A 15,088-nucleotide genomic window follows, 5' to 3' on the forward strand; every position below is an offset into this window, starting at 1 on the left:
TCGGACTTACCAATGCCTATGGTCATGTGACCCAGACACTATACTAAATCTCTTAATGTTTACACACACACACACACACACACACACACACACACATATTCTGTTGGTTCTATTCTTCTGGAGAACCTTGACTAATACAACATATAGTATAGAAAGTGAACACTATAAATGTCACTTATAATTCTACCACTCCTAGAGATAACAGTACAAGTTGGGTTATAGCCTAGATTTTGTGCTATCTATATACCAACATACATAAGAATATATAATTTTATGCAGTTATTTTATTATAAAATAATGGGCGCCTCAGACAACCTTCATCCACACTCCATTCCTACCTTCTAACTTCCTTGAACTCAGGGAGGCTGGGGTGGGGACTAGGAATTGGACAAGGATGCCCATCAACCACCTCGCTGGTGTAAAAAGGGGAGTTCTCTGGCATCCCCACTGTGGGCCCTTTCTAGTCTACTTTCACAGCTTGGCAAAAGGAAAAGCAGAAAGAGCAAGGTGCCTCTGAGGTTTAGCTCTAGAATTTTAGGAGTTCCAACTTTTTTTCTTTGAGATTTAGTCCTCCAAATAATTAACCAAACAGTTTTGTTTCCAATGAACTTCAAAGTTGCATTTTTAAATAGTCTTCCTGATATACAAGGTGAAGATAAATGATATTTGGGCTTGGCTGCAAGGGCCAGATTTTTCATTTCTAAGTTTTAGTCCACGCATAGAGATGTTAATTTAATATATTGAATGGCACAACAGATGAGATCACTGCTCAGAGTATTTTCTCCAGGAGCAAGAAGTATTAACAACAACAAGAAGAAAGACAAATGATGTGCACGTTTGTAAGTTTATGGAGTACAGTACCAAACAATTGTGATGGCAGATCCTCTTCCAATAACTCATTGCTCAAATGAGGGACATTCAGTTGTTAATACTTCACAAAATCAGGCCAGGAATACATAGTTTCGAGTAGGAGAAAGAGCTCATTTCCACCTCTGACACTAATTTGGAGAATCGCTTACTCTCTACAAGCCCTGGTTTCTTTGTCTGCAAAATGGGGCATGATTGCTGATCTCTCACCTTCTTGGGGATCTTAGGGATGTCAAATAAAGTAATAGAGGTCAAGGGATGTAGAGCAGATATTTGTGTTTTGGTGTTGCCTGGCATCCAAATACACTTCCTATTTGTAGATGGTGGGGAGGGAAAACCCTTCCTCCAGTATGGAAGGGGAAGTGGGTCAGGTACCCATGGGACGGTGGTCCTGTGCAGACAATCAGCTGCTCATGCCCAGTGCAGTGATTCTAAGGTGAGTGATGCACAGAGATGGTGGACTGGTGAGAATTCATCCTTGTGGCTGTGGGGCCAGCAGGTGGAAGTGGTGGCTCCGGGAGGGATGACAGTGGTGTCCTGTCCAGACTTCTCTTGGCCTCCTGTTTAAGTCTGCAAGCAGCCAGAATGTGACATACCAGAACTGGAACAACTTTTATAAAGGGAAATTTAGTAAGTTGCAAGTTTTTAGTTCTAAGCCTTTAAAAATGTCCGAAATAAGGTATCGAGGGAAAGATGCCTTACTTCAAGGGAGGGTGATGGGTCAGGAACACCTCTGTCAGCAGGGCAGTCACGTGGCTGCATCTGCTGGTCCCTTCCTCCTAGGCACCGTTGCTTTCATCCTCTGTTCCTGTGGGGATTCCTCACTTTGCTTCTCCAGGGCTGGCCTTCATCTTTTGGCTTCCCTTTGCTCTTTCCATGTTCTGACTTGCTTAACATCTCATGGTGATGTCTGCTGGGCTCCAAGCATCTCCAAACATCTGTGTCTCTGTTCTCCAAGCATCTACATCTGCTCTCTGTTGGCTCTGAGGCTTCTGCCATTTCTGTCAGCTCTGACTCTCTCCAAAACATTTCCTCTTTTAAAGGATCACAGTAAACCAATCAAGATTTACCTGGAATTGGCAGAGTCACACCTCCATCCAGTCAAAGGTCACACCCACAATTGGGTGTGTCACATCTCTGTGGAGACAATCCAGCCAAGGTTCCAACCTACAGCATTAAATAGGGATTAAAGGAAATGGCTGTGCCCACAAGATTGGATCAGGACCAAAACTTGACTTTTCCAGGGTACACAATACCCCCAAACTGACACACATCCCCTGTCTCTTTCAGTTTTCCAGCTTGGTTCTCCCTATCAATGCTGATGCTATGAGCTACCTGGTAGTCTTCCTTTGCTGCTGAAGTCATTCCTAGTTGGCTTCAGTTGTTTGCCACAAAGAGACCTGAGCCTCAGTGTCCTTCATGAGCTGTGCCCTGTGAAGGATGTTTATGTATGGGGTGGAGCACAGTGTCCTGGAGGGCTTACGAATACGGATACCTGGGCCCCACCCCTGAAATCCTGAGGCAGCCGATCTTGGGGAAGTTGGGTTTAGCTGGTTCTCTAAGCTGGAATGGACTCGGGAGTCACAGGGTTTTGGTCCTTCCCCATAACCTGTCCAGGACGCAAAAGCAATACTTTCTTTTAGAAAACATGCATGGTTGCATCCATTATCTCTCCCAATTGGATGCCCCAGCATTTCTCCCAGGTAGTTAACCTGCTATATGGCAACAGCTTTATGCTCAGGGATAAAACAAACGAACAACAAAAAGATAGAGATAGGCCCAATTGCCCAATGGTTAGGTGAGCTAAGGCTCAGCTACTTGAAGGAATATTATGCAATTTCTAAAAATGATATTTGAGCAGCGGGTTTTGGTAAGTGTGAGAAAATATTTATGTTAGAAGTTAAACCTAAATAACTGAAAAGATGCAAGAAAACCTACTAAAATCTTTATAGTGCAGTGTAGTTTTTAGCATTCTTCCTCTTCTTTCTTTTCCTTTTTCCTCTTCATGATTCAATTATTTCAAGCTGTTTTGTGTGTATAGAGAATGTCCATCAAAGTATTTACGGAGGAATATTGACTGATAGGACAGTGGCATTGTTTGGGCCAATCAGGAGGCCTGATATAGTCATAGGCTAATTAGATTCCCCTGGGTCTTATGCTTCCCAACAGGGTAGATGCCAACCATGAGTATGCAGGGAAAAGTGTAGTTTACTCTGAAGGTTGAAAGAGCAGGTGTTTTAGTTTCCCAGCTGCTAAAACAAATACCATACAGTGGATTGGCTTAACAACAGGAAGTCATTGGCTTGTGGTTTCAGAGGCTAGAAGGTTTGTTTCCTCCTGGGGTCAGGACCTTCTGGCTGGCTGGCAATCTTTGGGGTTGCTTGGCTTTTCTTTTCTCTTGTAGGATTTGTTGTTTTCCAGCTGCTGGCTACTGTCTTTGTCTGACTTTTCCTCTGCTTATAAAGAACTCTGGTAATCTGGATTCAAGGCCAGTTGATTCAGTTGGGTCACACCTTAATTGAAGTGACCTCATCAAAAGGTCCTATTTCCAATGGGTTCACACCCACCAGAACACAGCCCAAGACCAGGGATATGTCCAAACTGGGGTGCACCATTCAGTCCACATCACCAGGCTTGCCTTGGGCGTGGAGAGCACTGAGGTATGTGCCATGATCCAGTTATTTTGTGGTTTCCATATATGATTTTTTTTATTGACATGAAACAAATGCTTGAATTTAGAACTCTTTTTCCCCTGCTTATGAATAATATAGATCAAGATAATAATAAACAGACTCATAGGTACAACATAATATCTCTGATCACTAAAAGATTTTTTTCCAGTCTCAACTTTTCCCCAAAATTGCTATAAACAGGCAGAAAATATTTGCTTATTTGTTCATATGTTCATTCACTTATCACATGTTTATTAGGAACTTACTATGTGCCAGGAGTTGGGAACAACTTTCATTTGCTTGCATTATTTCTTAAGGTTAGAAACTTCTGGCAGTTGTTCAGGCTTACCTTCAGTTCTTTGAGGTTTCTGACCTTTAGTCCTTACTCAGGTGTTCCAGCCTTTTTTGGTGCGTTGATGTTCTCCACCTCCACCCTCATCCCCCTTCTCTTGAGATGTAGCTGAAAGGGGCAATTCAGTTAAGTTATCCTCACAGGAGCCCAGGGCAGACACTCTCATTCCATCTACCTTCAGCCTTTTGCAGGGGGTTTGGGTGGGTGGGTGTGAAGCTCTGCCAGCCACTCCCCTTCCCCTTCAGGTGTGCAAATTAGGCCATTTCTAAAGAACAGGAGTTCTATTTCATTTCAGTCCACCTCAGTCCAGCCCATTAAACAGGGACGCATGGCATTTTATCCTGAGCTCTGGCCTATGGTGGGGAGTACGGTAGATAAAAGAGAAGTTTAGGAGCACTATGCATTAAGGGAGGCAAGATTCTATGAAACGCTCAAAGGATGCTACTTGGCACCCCACCCCAGCACACTGCTGCCACTGTTGGTTGGTGGTGATTAGACTATTCATTCTTTCAAATTTTCAACAAACCTGCTTTGTGTTGGGTGGGCACTAAGCAAGCCCTGGTGGCCCAGAACTGGGAACGACAGAGTCAGAAGGTCACAGTCTTGCAAGGGAGATAAGATGTGCATAACTATATAATAAAATGGAGAAGATTACATTCTAAAGAATTCCTGTTGATTTTACTTCTTTAATGGCACTCAAATTCTTTTCTTCCCTATCCCTACTGCAGTTGCTTGTCTCTTCTGGATGACTACATACACTACCTAAGTCCCCTTCTTGCTTGTAGTCTAGCCCCACATTCCCATCAGATGGATTTTGTCTAAAATCCCAATTAAGACTTTCTGGCTCCAAATTCTCCAATCTCCACATAAGAGCATTCATGAGATGGCCTCCACCTCCCCTTTCTAGCCAGATCTCTTGCTACAATCTGCTTCACAGTCTAGGCTAGAACCTCCAATACTATGTTCTCTCTTTGATATTTGTACCACATACCCCTGTGTTTTTATACTTCTTTTTCCCTCTGCCAAGAATACTTCCACATTTATTCTCTTAAAATGCTCCTGCTTATCCTTCAAGACTTGACTCATTTATCAAATCATCTAGCAAAGCTTCCCTGCTTCCCTCATTCATCCATTCATTCATTCAGCAACTCTTTAGGGAGGGTCCACTATGTGTCAAACATGGTGGTATATGAACGTTAGTAAAAGCAGTGTGGTACCTCACATCATAGAGCTTCAAGCTGATTGGGAGAAAGAGATTCTCATTTTACAAGTATGCAGATAATTGTAGGATTATAAATTAAGCTAAGCGTTATGAAGAAGCATACAGAGTGATCTCAGAGGGTATGGGCAGGGTGCCCCTCCCAGAGTGCTATGAGGTGCAGGTTACTAATCTCTGCTGTGTACCAGCCTGAGGAGATGGTCTGGGTACAAAGGGAACCATCTGTGTATTAGGTCATGTCTCTGAATGTGACAATACAATCCTGTACTGGATTCCTTCTGAGAGGTTCTGACCAGCTCACCAAGATCTTCCTGAATTATCCTCCTCATCCTTGGGTTCTAACCTCAGTGCCATGTCTGTATCACATGGCCCTTCCCATTTAGCCATCAGAAAAATGTCAGTATAGGCATCCGACCCAAATTTAGTCAATCAAATTCTTTCTTCTCAGGATTTGGGATCCAAAAAATTCTAGTATAGGCTGGGGTGGTCATTAGAATTGACCAGATGGGAACTTGGGAGCAAGAGGTGGCCATTTCTTTCTGCCTTGTAAACTGAGAAGCATATGTGCTGAGAACAGAAATGAAAGGTGGAACAAGTTGTTTCTTAAAACTTGATGCTGTTCCTGACCTTGAATTGCAGGAAACAGTCCTGCATCCTTTTAATGAATTCCCCTTTGCCGCCTAAGTTCAGTTTATGCTGGTTTTTATTTCTTGCAGCTTAAGAATTTTAGGCATACAGATCCCAATCATCAATGCAAGCAAGCTGAAGAACAGTTAGTCACTTCAGCAAAGACTTGGATGGAGCTACTCCAGGCATGTCAATCAGTGGCTAGGAGTCAGGTGGACAAGACTGACAGCTGCTTGGCTGAGCTTGAAAGGTTTTGTGGATAGTTTTGGCATGGTATACACCCCAAAACTACTCCAAACTGGAATTGCCCAGATCACTGTAAACTAGACCTTTAGTCACTGGTCTCTCCAGTCTGAATAATTGTCTGGGATATGTGTATACATCTCCTGTGTTTACCTGTGGCCTTTTGGGGGCAGGGGTTATCCCTGCCAAGTGTATGACCTTGCTGTGATCTCGGCAGGGTATTGATGTTGAATAGATGCATTGTTTGCCAGGTCAAATTCTGTCTTTTTCTGTTTCTTTCTTTGTTAAAAATCAAGTTTTATTTTTCTCCATCTGTGTGTTCCAAAGATGATGTTTATTTCTGATTGGATTTTAACAGACCTTTATGATTAAAATTAGCTGTCTTTAACTTCTGGGTTTTAGTCTCATCTTGGGTTAATTTTAGCAAATCAATGGCAAAATAAGTGACCTCCAATCACACTTTCTTCCACAGTCTTAGAAAAATAAATGAAAAAAGGGGCCCTTTTTAAGTGGCCCTGTTATTTCTCCAATTTTGATTTGCACAGACTTGCTTTTGTCCATACAAACCATAACAGGAAGGTCACAAAGATCCCTTGGCTTATTTAAATGTGGTAATAGCCTCTTGATGCAAGCATGGGGTTAATACAACTATTTCATAGTTTGGAGATTTTTGACTAATATGAGGAATCAAGTGCTGTATTTGGGGAAAGATTAAGGTCACTGGCCCTCATTTGAGTTGATTGGTCTCTTGAAATAAAATGTTAATTGTGAAATTGATAGAAAGATTTTCATTTGATTTTACCCCCACTAGTTTATGTTTATAATTAGAATAATAAAAATGGAGAATGTCCAGTTCAATCAGCATAATATCCCATCTATTCTGAAGCAAAATAACTGAAGTGAGATGCATCTGTGTGTGTAAGCCGCAAAGTCCTTTTACTATGCTTCTGCTGGCTCTAGGGAAGGGGAGAAATAAATTGCTTAAGCCTAGATACGTTGACATCGCTTTAGAAGACCAACCACAGTGTTAGAACAAAAAGGGAAAAAGATGAAGTGGGATAGAAGAAAACGTAGGGAAGCATCTTTAGAACCTTGTGTTCGGCATTGGTTTCTTAGACTCTACACTCAAAGCACAAGCAACAAGAGAAAAATACATAAATGGGACCTCATCAAAATTAAAAACTTTTGTTCTTCAAAGGGCTTTATTATGGAAATAAAACAACAACCTACACAATGGGAAAAAAAGGAAACCATATATCTAATAAAGGATTAATATCTAGAATATATAAAAAAATCCTTCAGCTTAACAATAAAAAGACAAACAATCCAATTAAAAAATGAACAAAAGACTTGAACCAACATTTCTCCAAAGAAGATATACAAATGGCCAGAAAACACATGAAAAGAAGTTCAATATTATTAGTCGTTATGGAAACGCAAGTCAAAACCACAATGACATAACATTTAACACCCATTAGAATAGCCACTATTAAAAATATGGAGAATAACAAGTGTTGGAGAGGGTATGGAGAAATAGACACACAATAGACACAACCATTGCGGTAGCAATGTAAAATGGTGCAGCTGCTGTGTAAGATAGTTTAGGGGTTCCTCAGAAAGCTAAGTGTAGAACTATTATATGATCTGGCAATCCCACTACTGGGTATATACTGAAAATAATTGAAAGCAGGACCTGAACAGATATTTGCACACTGATGCTCATAGTAACATTATTCACAATTGCCAAAAGCTGGAAGCAACCCAAGTGTACATCAACCAAAGAATGTATAAAAAAAAGTGTTATGTACATATAACGGAATATTATTCAACCATAAAAAGGAATGAAGTGCTGATATGCGCAACAACATGGATGAACCTTGAATACATCATGTTGAGTGAAATAAGCCAGGCACAAAAAGGTAATTATTGTATAATCTCCCTGATTTGAAACAATTATAAAAAGCAGACTCATAGAGTCAGAATTTAGAATATAGGTTACCAAGGGATGGGGTAAGGGTAGGGAATGGGAGGTTAAGGCTTAAAATGCACAGTGTTCCTAGCTGGAATGATGGAAATGTTTGGTAATTTGGATGGTAGTGATGGTAGCATAACATTGTGAAAGCAATTAACAGCACTGAAATATATATCTGCATGTGATTAAAAGGGGAAATGTTAGATTTTATAAACACAGAATAAACTTTTTAAAAGAATCCATGGAATTCACTACACAAAGAGTGAACCCTAAGTTCAACCATGGACTTTGGTTATAAAAAATATAAAAATGACTACTGTCAAATGTACAAATGTTCCACACCAAAGTGAGGTGTTAATGTTGCGGTGGTGTGTGGGAATCATGTATTTTAGACATGATTGTTTTGTAAACCCACACTTTCTCAAACAAAAAATTATGAAGTGGGGCCACCTTTCTATTAATAACAGATTGTTGTGGCTGTTGTTTGTAATTAAAATTATAACTTGATTCATTCATGCAAATGGTGATTACTGAGAGCCTGTTCTGTGCCAGGCACTGTTGAAGACACTGGGGATAAGTGTCTTCACAAGAAAAGTGAAAACGAAATTTGGGGCACAGATCTCTCGGAACTTCCACTCTGTTAGGGAAGGGTTTTAAGTAGGGGAGTGGTGGGACATGACGGCTGATCACTGTGGTTGCCTTATGGAGAATGTACAGGATGGAGCAAGAAGACGAGTTAGGAGACCGTTGCAGTAGGCCAGGTAAGGGATGAGAGTAGTTTAGCCCTGGTGCTGACAAGGGTGAAGGCAGTGAGTGATGGATTTATCATAGACTTTGGAAGTTGAGTGGAAAGGACTTCCTAATAGATTAGGATAGATTAGATGTGGGGGGATGAAGAATAGGGAGGAACTGAGGAAGACTTATTTTCTTTCAACTGAATTGGTTGTGGTATGGTGCCAAATCCCAGGAAGGGTGCCTAGTTCTGTTTTGGATATCTTGACTGTGAGATGCATCCAAACTGGTTGGCTGGTTGCTGGTTACCTGGCTTCCACTAGGGGTGTGGGGCTCAGTTTGCTACAAAACCTATTTCCCAGTAACCAAGGGAGACAATGTCATCCTATGTGTGGGAAGCATGAGAAAATGATTTGCACAACAATTTAGAATAGGAAAACTATCTTGGCCAGATGGGATATTGGACTACACTTGAACAAAAAACTTCTGTAGAGATGAATGAAATATTCAACTCCAAAATCTCCTTTCTAGGATGTAGGGAGGGAGACAAGGTTTAGCAGCAGTTCCTTGTATCGTAAATGATGGAGAAATGATGGTATAAGGAAGAGTACACGCTATATGACTCAAATGTGAAAAGGATGATGTAACACGTGTGTGTCCATGGGCTGCTTCCATAATGGGAAGAGCCCTGATCGGACGTCAGGCAGATCTTGGTTTGAATTCAGCCATCATCACTTTCAAGCTCTATGTCTTTGGGCCATTTACTGAACCTCTCCGTACAAATATACTATGGAAGATTTTTGTCTTCTAAAAACATTGAAGTCATTACGTAAAGACTAATTTATGTTACAATCTTTGACTAAGCAAAGATACATCAAACTGCATCTTGAAATGTCAAGTCAACTTGAAAGAGTGTGACCACATGAATTGGAATAATTGCAGCCAAAAGCAAAGGGATTTTTCTTCAGGCATACATCTTAGCTTGCATGAATGAGTCATTTCAGCTGTGATTTTTGAAACCTCGAGACAAGCTTTTGTTTCCTTGAGGCTGCCTTCTCAGATGCCAGGTTAGAAGCCAGCGGACCATTTCCCAAGAATATCCCAGCTGATAAACTCAGGGGGGCCCAGTGACCTGGACTCCTTCTGTGATCGAGGGGGAATTAAAGGAGATGGGAATATAGTCCTTAGAATTAAAAGACTTTCACATTTTAGGAAGAGATGTGCAATGCTTTCCCTGTCTACATTCTAGGAATACCTTTAGCATTCCTAGACACCTTTGCTAAACGTGTCCATCAATTTCATATCCTGTTAGAGATGGGCAGAAACTTTCCATTGTGAAGGTTTTCTTGGATTCTTTCTGTGTGATGCTATAGTATCTCAACTTAACTCCAAATCTAGCTGCTCGGTTCATGTCATGCCACATAACTAATATTTTTCATCACTGAATGTTTCAGCTTGATGGCTAGTGCATGGACATAATCCATGAAGAATGAACCATGCTTGCTATTATATTTATGTATATACAGTTGACCAGCACTTCTGAAACTTGAATGTGTGTGGTAGTTAGGTTTGTGCATCAACTTGGCCGGGTGAATGTGCCTAGTTCTGTTGCTGTGGACATGAGCCAATGGCATGTGAACCTCACCTGTCGCTGATGACATCTGCAGTTGGCTAGGAGGCATGCCTGCTGCAATGAATAATGTTTGAGTTAATTGGCTGGTGCTTAAATGAGAGAGCACAACGGAGCACAGCCCAAGCAGTTCAACATAACTCATCTCAGCACTCGCAGCTCAGCCCAGGCCTTTGGAGATGCAGAAAGGAATCACCCCAGGGAAAGTTGTTGGAACCCAGAGACCTGGAGAGAAAGCCTGCAGAGATCGTCCTGCGCCTTCCCACATAAGAAAGAACCTCAGATGAAAGTTAGCTGCCTTTCCTCTGAAGAACTGTATGTTAACTAAATAAATCCCCTTTTACTGAAAGCCAGTCCTTCTCTGGTGTGCTGCACTCCGGCAACTTTGGCAGACTAGAACAGTGTGCATGTGAACCACCTGGGCATCTTATTAAAATGTAGACTCCGATTTAACAGGTGTGGGTAGGGCCTAAGATTTTGCATTTCTAAACTTCCAGGGAATGCCGATCCTGCTGGCCTGGGGATCCCAGTAGCAGAGATGTAGAACCCAGCCTGTTAGTGGAACACAGGTTGCTCTTGGGAAAAAAGAGGGACGGGGTTCTATGGAAAAAATAAATTCAGGGAAAATTGCATACTCTGTTCCCTCTTGCAGTGCGTTATTCACACCTTAAGGGCTCTGAAAAGTCCTATAGTTAAAAAAGAAACTACTCTTTAAACTCAGTGTTTGTTAAACTCATTTAATCATGAAACTTTTTTCCAAGGAAAATCTATTAACATTCAGTAGAATTAGTGTTCCTTGTATCACATTTTGGAAAATAATTTGAGGCATCAGAGACACAGGTTGTCCTATAATCACATTGGTTGCTAACAGTCCAGCGGTCCACTATGACGGTCACCCAGGAAAGCATGACAGCATGTGATGATGGAGTAAAAACCTGAGCTTGACAGCATGGATGAATCTTGACAACATTATGCTCAGTGAAATAAGCAAGGCTCTTAAGGACAAATATTCTGTGTTTTCGAATGAGATATCTAGAATTAGCAAATCCAATTAGTTAGGGGGGAGTTTTTGCTTGGTGGTTATAGAATGTTTGTAAATAAAAATTAAAGACAAACAAAGCCTGAGATTGAGTCTTGGCTTTCCACTTAACAGCTGTGTGATGGTGGGTCAGTCATTAGACTCCTCTGAGCCTACATTCATAAAAATGGGCAAAAATGGTTATAAAATGAGGATACTAACAGACCCTCTCTTAGTCAAGTAGTGTTCTAGTTTGCTAACTGCCAGAATGCAATATATCAGAAAGAGAATGGCTTTTAAAAAGGGGAATTTAAAAAGTTGCTAGTTTACAGTTCTAAGGCCAAGAAAATGTCCCAGTTAAAGCAAGTCTATAGAAATGTCCAATCTAAGGCATCCAGGGAAAGACACCTTGGTTCAAGAAGGCTGATGAAGTTCAGGGTCTGTCTCTCAAGTGAGAAGGCACATAGTGAACCTGGTCAGGGTTTCTCTCTTGGCTGGAAGGGCACATGGGCAAACACGGTGTCATCTGCTAGCTTTCTCTCCTGGCTTCCTGTTTCATGAAGCTCTCCGGGAGGTGTTTTCCTTCTTCATCTCCAAAGGTCACTGGCTCGTGGACTCTCTGCTTTGTGGTGCTGCAGCGTTCTCTGCTCTCTCCAAATCTCCTTCATTCTCCAAAATGTTTCATCTTTTACGGGACTCCAGAAACTCATCAAGACCCACCTAAATGGGTGGAGACATGTCATCACCTAATCCAGTTTAACAACCACTCTTGACTACATCACATCATCCAGGGAGATGATCTGATGACAGTTTCAAACATACAGTATTGAATAGGGATTAGTCTACCTTCATGAAAGGGGATTTTGATTAAAACATGGCTTTTCTAGGGTCTATACAGCCTTTCAAACCAGCACACCACCTGAAACGTACTGACTTTTAAGATCCCCAAATATAATAGGGTAAAACCTTAGGCCCGTCAAAGTTTTTGATAGTTAGTGATTTTTAAATATTCCAATATAAATGGGATATAGGGGACATGCATCCTTTCCAACAAGCACAAGTAGGGGTGATGAGAGCTGACATAGCTCCCTGGGTTAGCAGGTCAGATGATGTGGAGCTTTTTGTCTAGGTTGAAAAGCACTGAGGCCAGAGGACGCTCAGGACGGTGGTAAATGCAGGAGTGGAAGTGTGAGCAGGAAGGTCCCTCGAGACGGTCTGATGCAAAGCCCTCACTTTATAGTTGGGGGAACTGGGGGGCACAGTGGGGAAGACCATCTGAGGTCAGCAATAGTGACCCCATCTGGCAGCCAGGATTCTGGCCTGAGTCCCCTGTCAGTGCATCAGGTCACTCAAGTGTCCCCCCTCTGGCTTCCTTCTAAGGAGGCAACTTCCCCAATTCTTAACGTTTTGAAGTGGAAACATACTTTTCAGGTATGAAGTTGGGAATTAGCATTATTCCTCTGCCAGCAGAGTGTTGGAAGCTGAGGCAGAGAGGAACAGAAGGAATAAAGACTTTACCTCCTGGCCCTTTTCCCCACTGAGGAGTCCAGGCGAGGCGACCCCATGGCAGCTGGGTCAGAATTCTCAGTTCTGCAAGGGTCCTCGTGAAAGTTGTCATGACCTCTCAGAAAGCCGAGGCCTGGGAGTCTGGCAGTTTTGTAGTGATCAGAAGACCAAGCACAGAGATGCACCCCGCCCACTCGGGTCCTCCAAGGTACTTCCCCGTGGTGAAGGCTGCTGGGTTTGGGAGCATGAGGCTGCCTGGGTGGCTGCAGCTGTCCTACCCCAGTTGCAGCTGCCCGCCCCATTGCTGCAGAATTCTCAGGCATGGTGCTTACTCCCTCTGTGTGCAGACTACAATGACAAGAAGTAAACAAATGCCCTATGCTGGTTTCCGGAAGGCCTTTTCTGCCATTTTCTACCTTGAGCCTCAATATCTCTGGAAGGCATCTCTCACATCAGCTCTCCTATCTAAGGGTGAAGAATAGGCTCAGAAGGCAGGATGACAAGCCCAAAGTCCTACAAGTGATGAGGCTGGGTCTTGATGCCAGTATGTGGGTACCCCTGCCTCTTACACCCCAACTCCTTGTCTTCACACATGCCTTCTCCAAATCATCCAAATGGGGTGCATTTGGTCTGACAGCTGAGAGCTATTACTTCCTAAGTGGCTTCCCAAGAAAACATGTATTCCTTGTCCCTCTCCCTTCAGGTCGGGAGGCTGTGCACTGCCCTGGGTGCATGGCTAAGCTAGAAAGGTTGCAAAGTTCTTTCACATCCATTTTCTCATTTCTTCCTTATAATCCCCCCTTAAGTCAGCAGGCAGGGTTTATGATCCTACTTTTTACAGATGGAGGAATTCAGGCAGAGAGATGGCATGAACAGTCCATGAGTTCACAGGAAAGCTTAGACTAAGACTCGGGACTGGTGCACCCCACTGCAGAAATTAGACTGGGTGCTAATTTCTTACCTGCTGCTTGGCCCCTGCCCCTCCTCCACTACTGCACCCAGGAAAATCTGGGCACCCTAAAATAAAAAGTGTGGGGCTTGTGAATCATCTTGCACCCGTCCAAGACTCCACCTGAATCACAGTTGGCCAGAATGCATGTGTGTGTACGTGCGCTGGGGGGATTAGAGGGATGGGAGGGGAGGGTGGAAAGAGCCCCGGGCTCGGTGCCCAGTGCCTGCGATTTCCCAGGAGGAAAGCCGGCCTCCAGGCAAGAAGCCAGCAGCTTCCCTCATTGCTCCAGCAAATGGGTCCTGGAGGAGTTGTCCCACGCCCCCGCTGCTGATGGGTAGTGTGGGGGCAAGGAGAAAGGGCAGGGCTGTGACCCCTGAGGGCTTCTGCCGATCCAGGAGGAAGCCCGGGTATTTATCTTATTTCCCATGCACACATTTTGACTTATTTTTCCAGTCCAGAGAAAGAGCTACCGTGTAAACTAAGGCTCTGTTCTAGGGGGCCTGGTGGCCCCTTGGAGTCTGTAATTGGGGCATTGAAAGGATACAAAAAAAAAAAAGCCCACAGAGGAGTGGATGATCTTTTATACTTAAGGTTCCCCCCTCTATAAAAGCGACATATTACAGACCTCTTTCTCCACTCGAACATTTCTCGCTAAGTGCATTCTGATGCCACATTGAAACGCAAAATAGCTGGAATCAAGCAGGCACCGAAGGCTATTTATATGCTAATCTCTATTTCCCAAGCTGAAGCAGAAACCTCGAGCTTGGTGCTCCTTCTAATGATGGCTTGGCTTTAACCTCTCTGGAAGAAAGAAAAGTATTTTCCTTAAGAAAACAACTCAGTTTCTTTAAGATGAAATGTAATTATCTATTATCAGATGTCCCTTAAAATGCAAGGCCTATTAAAGCTGCTAAAAATATTGAAGCCCTAATTTCACCATAATAGCATTTTAATTTCAGCAAATCACGGCTCTATTGTTACAGGACATTTTACGGTAAGAGTGTGGTAAGAGGTCCATCTTAGCTTTTTTCTTAACATTTTCCTTTCTTTAAGAAGTACAATTAAATCATTGCAATCATCTAACCTTGCTTGACACAAAATTTTACTTATCAAGTGGGAAAACAATGGTCATTAGCATTTAAAAGAATTTGTTTTAAAAGTAACTAAAGTTTAATTGCTTTAAATGTTCTTGTTGGGATGTGCCGCGGCTGTTGGCTCAACGTTCACATTAAAGAGAGATGGTGTTTAATTGATCGCTGAATTTCATTGAAAAATATTTACTTTCTTTGCAGGTAAAG

General features: G+C 42.5%; 1 long non-coding RNA gene across 1 annotated transcript in view; it reads left to right on the top strand.

The window, feature by feature from the left end:
- Window positions 1–15,088, top strand: part of LOC143663570 (uncharacterized) — a 51,374-nt gene that overhangs the window by 10,473 nt on the left and 25,813 nt on the right. The window lies entirely within an intron of this gene.

This window comes from Tamandua tetradactyla, chromosome 2, assembly GCF_023851605.1.
Source record: "Tamandua tetradactyla isolate mTamTet1 chromosome 2, mTamTet1.pri, whole genome shotgun sequence".
Taxonomy (NCBI): Eukaryota; Metazoa; Chordata; class Mammalia; order Pilosa; family Myrmecophagidae; genus Tamandua; species Tamandua tetradactyla.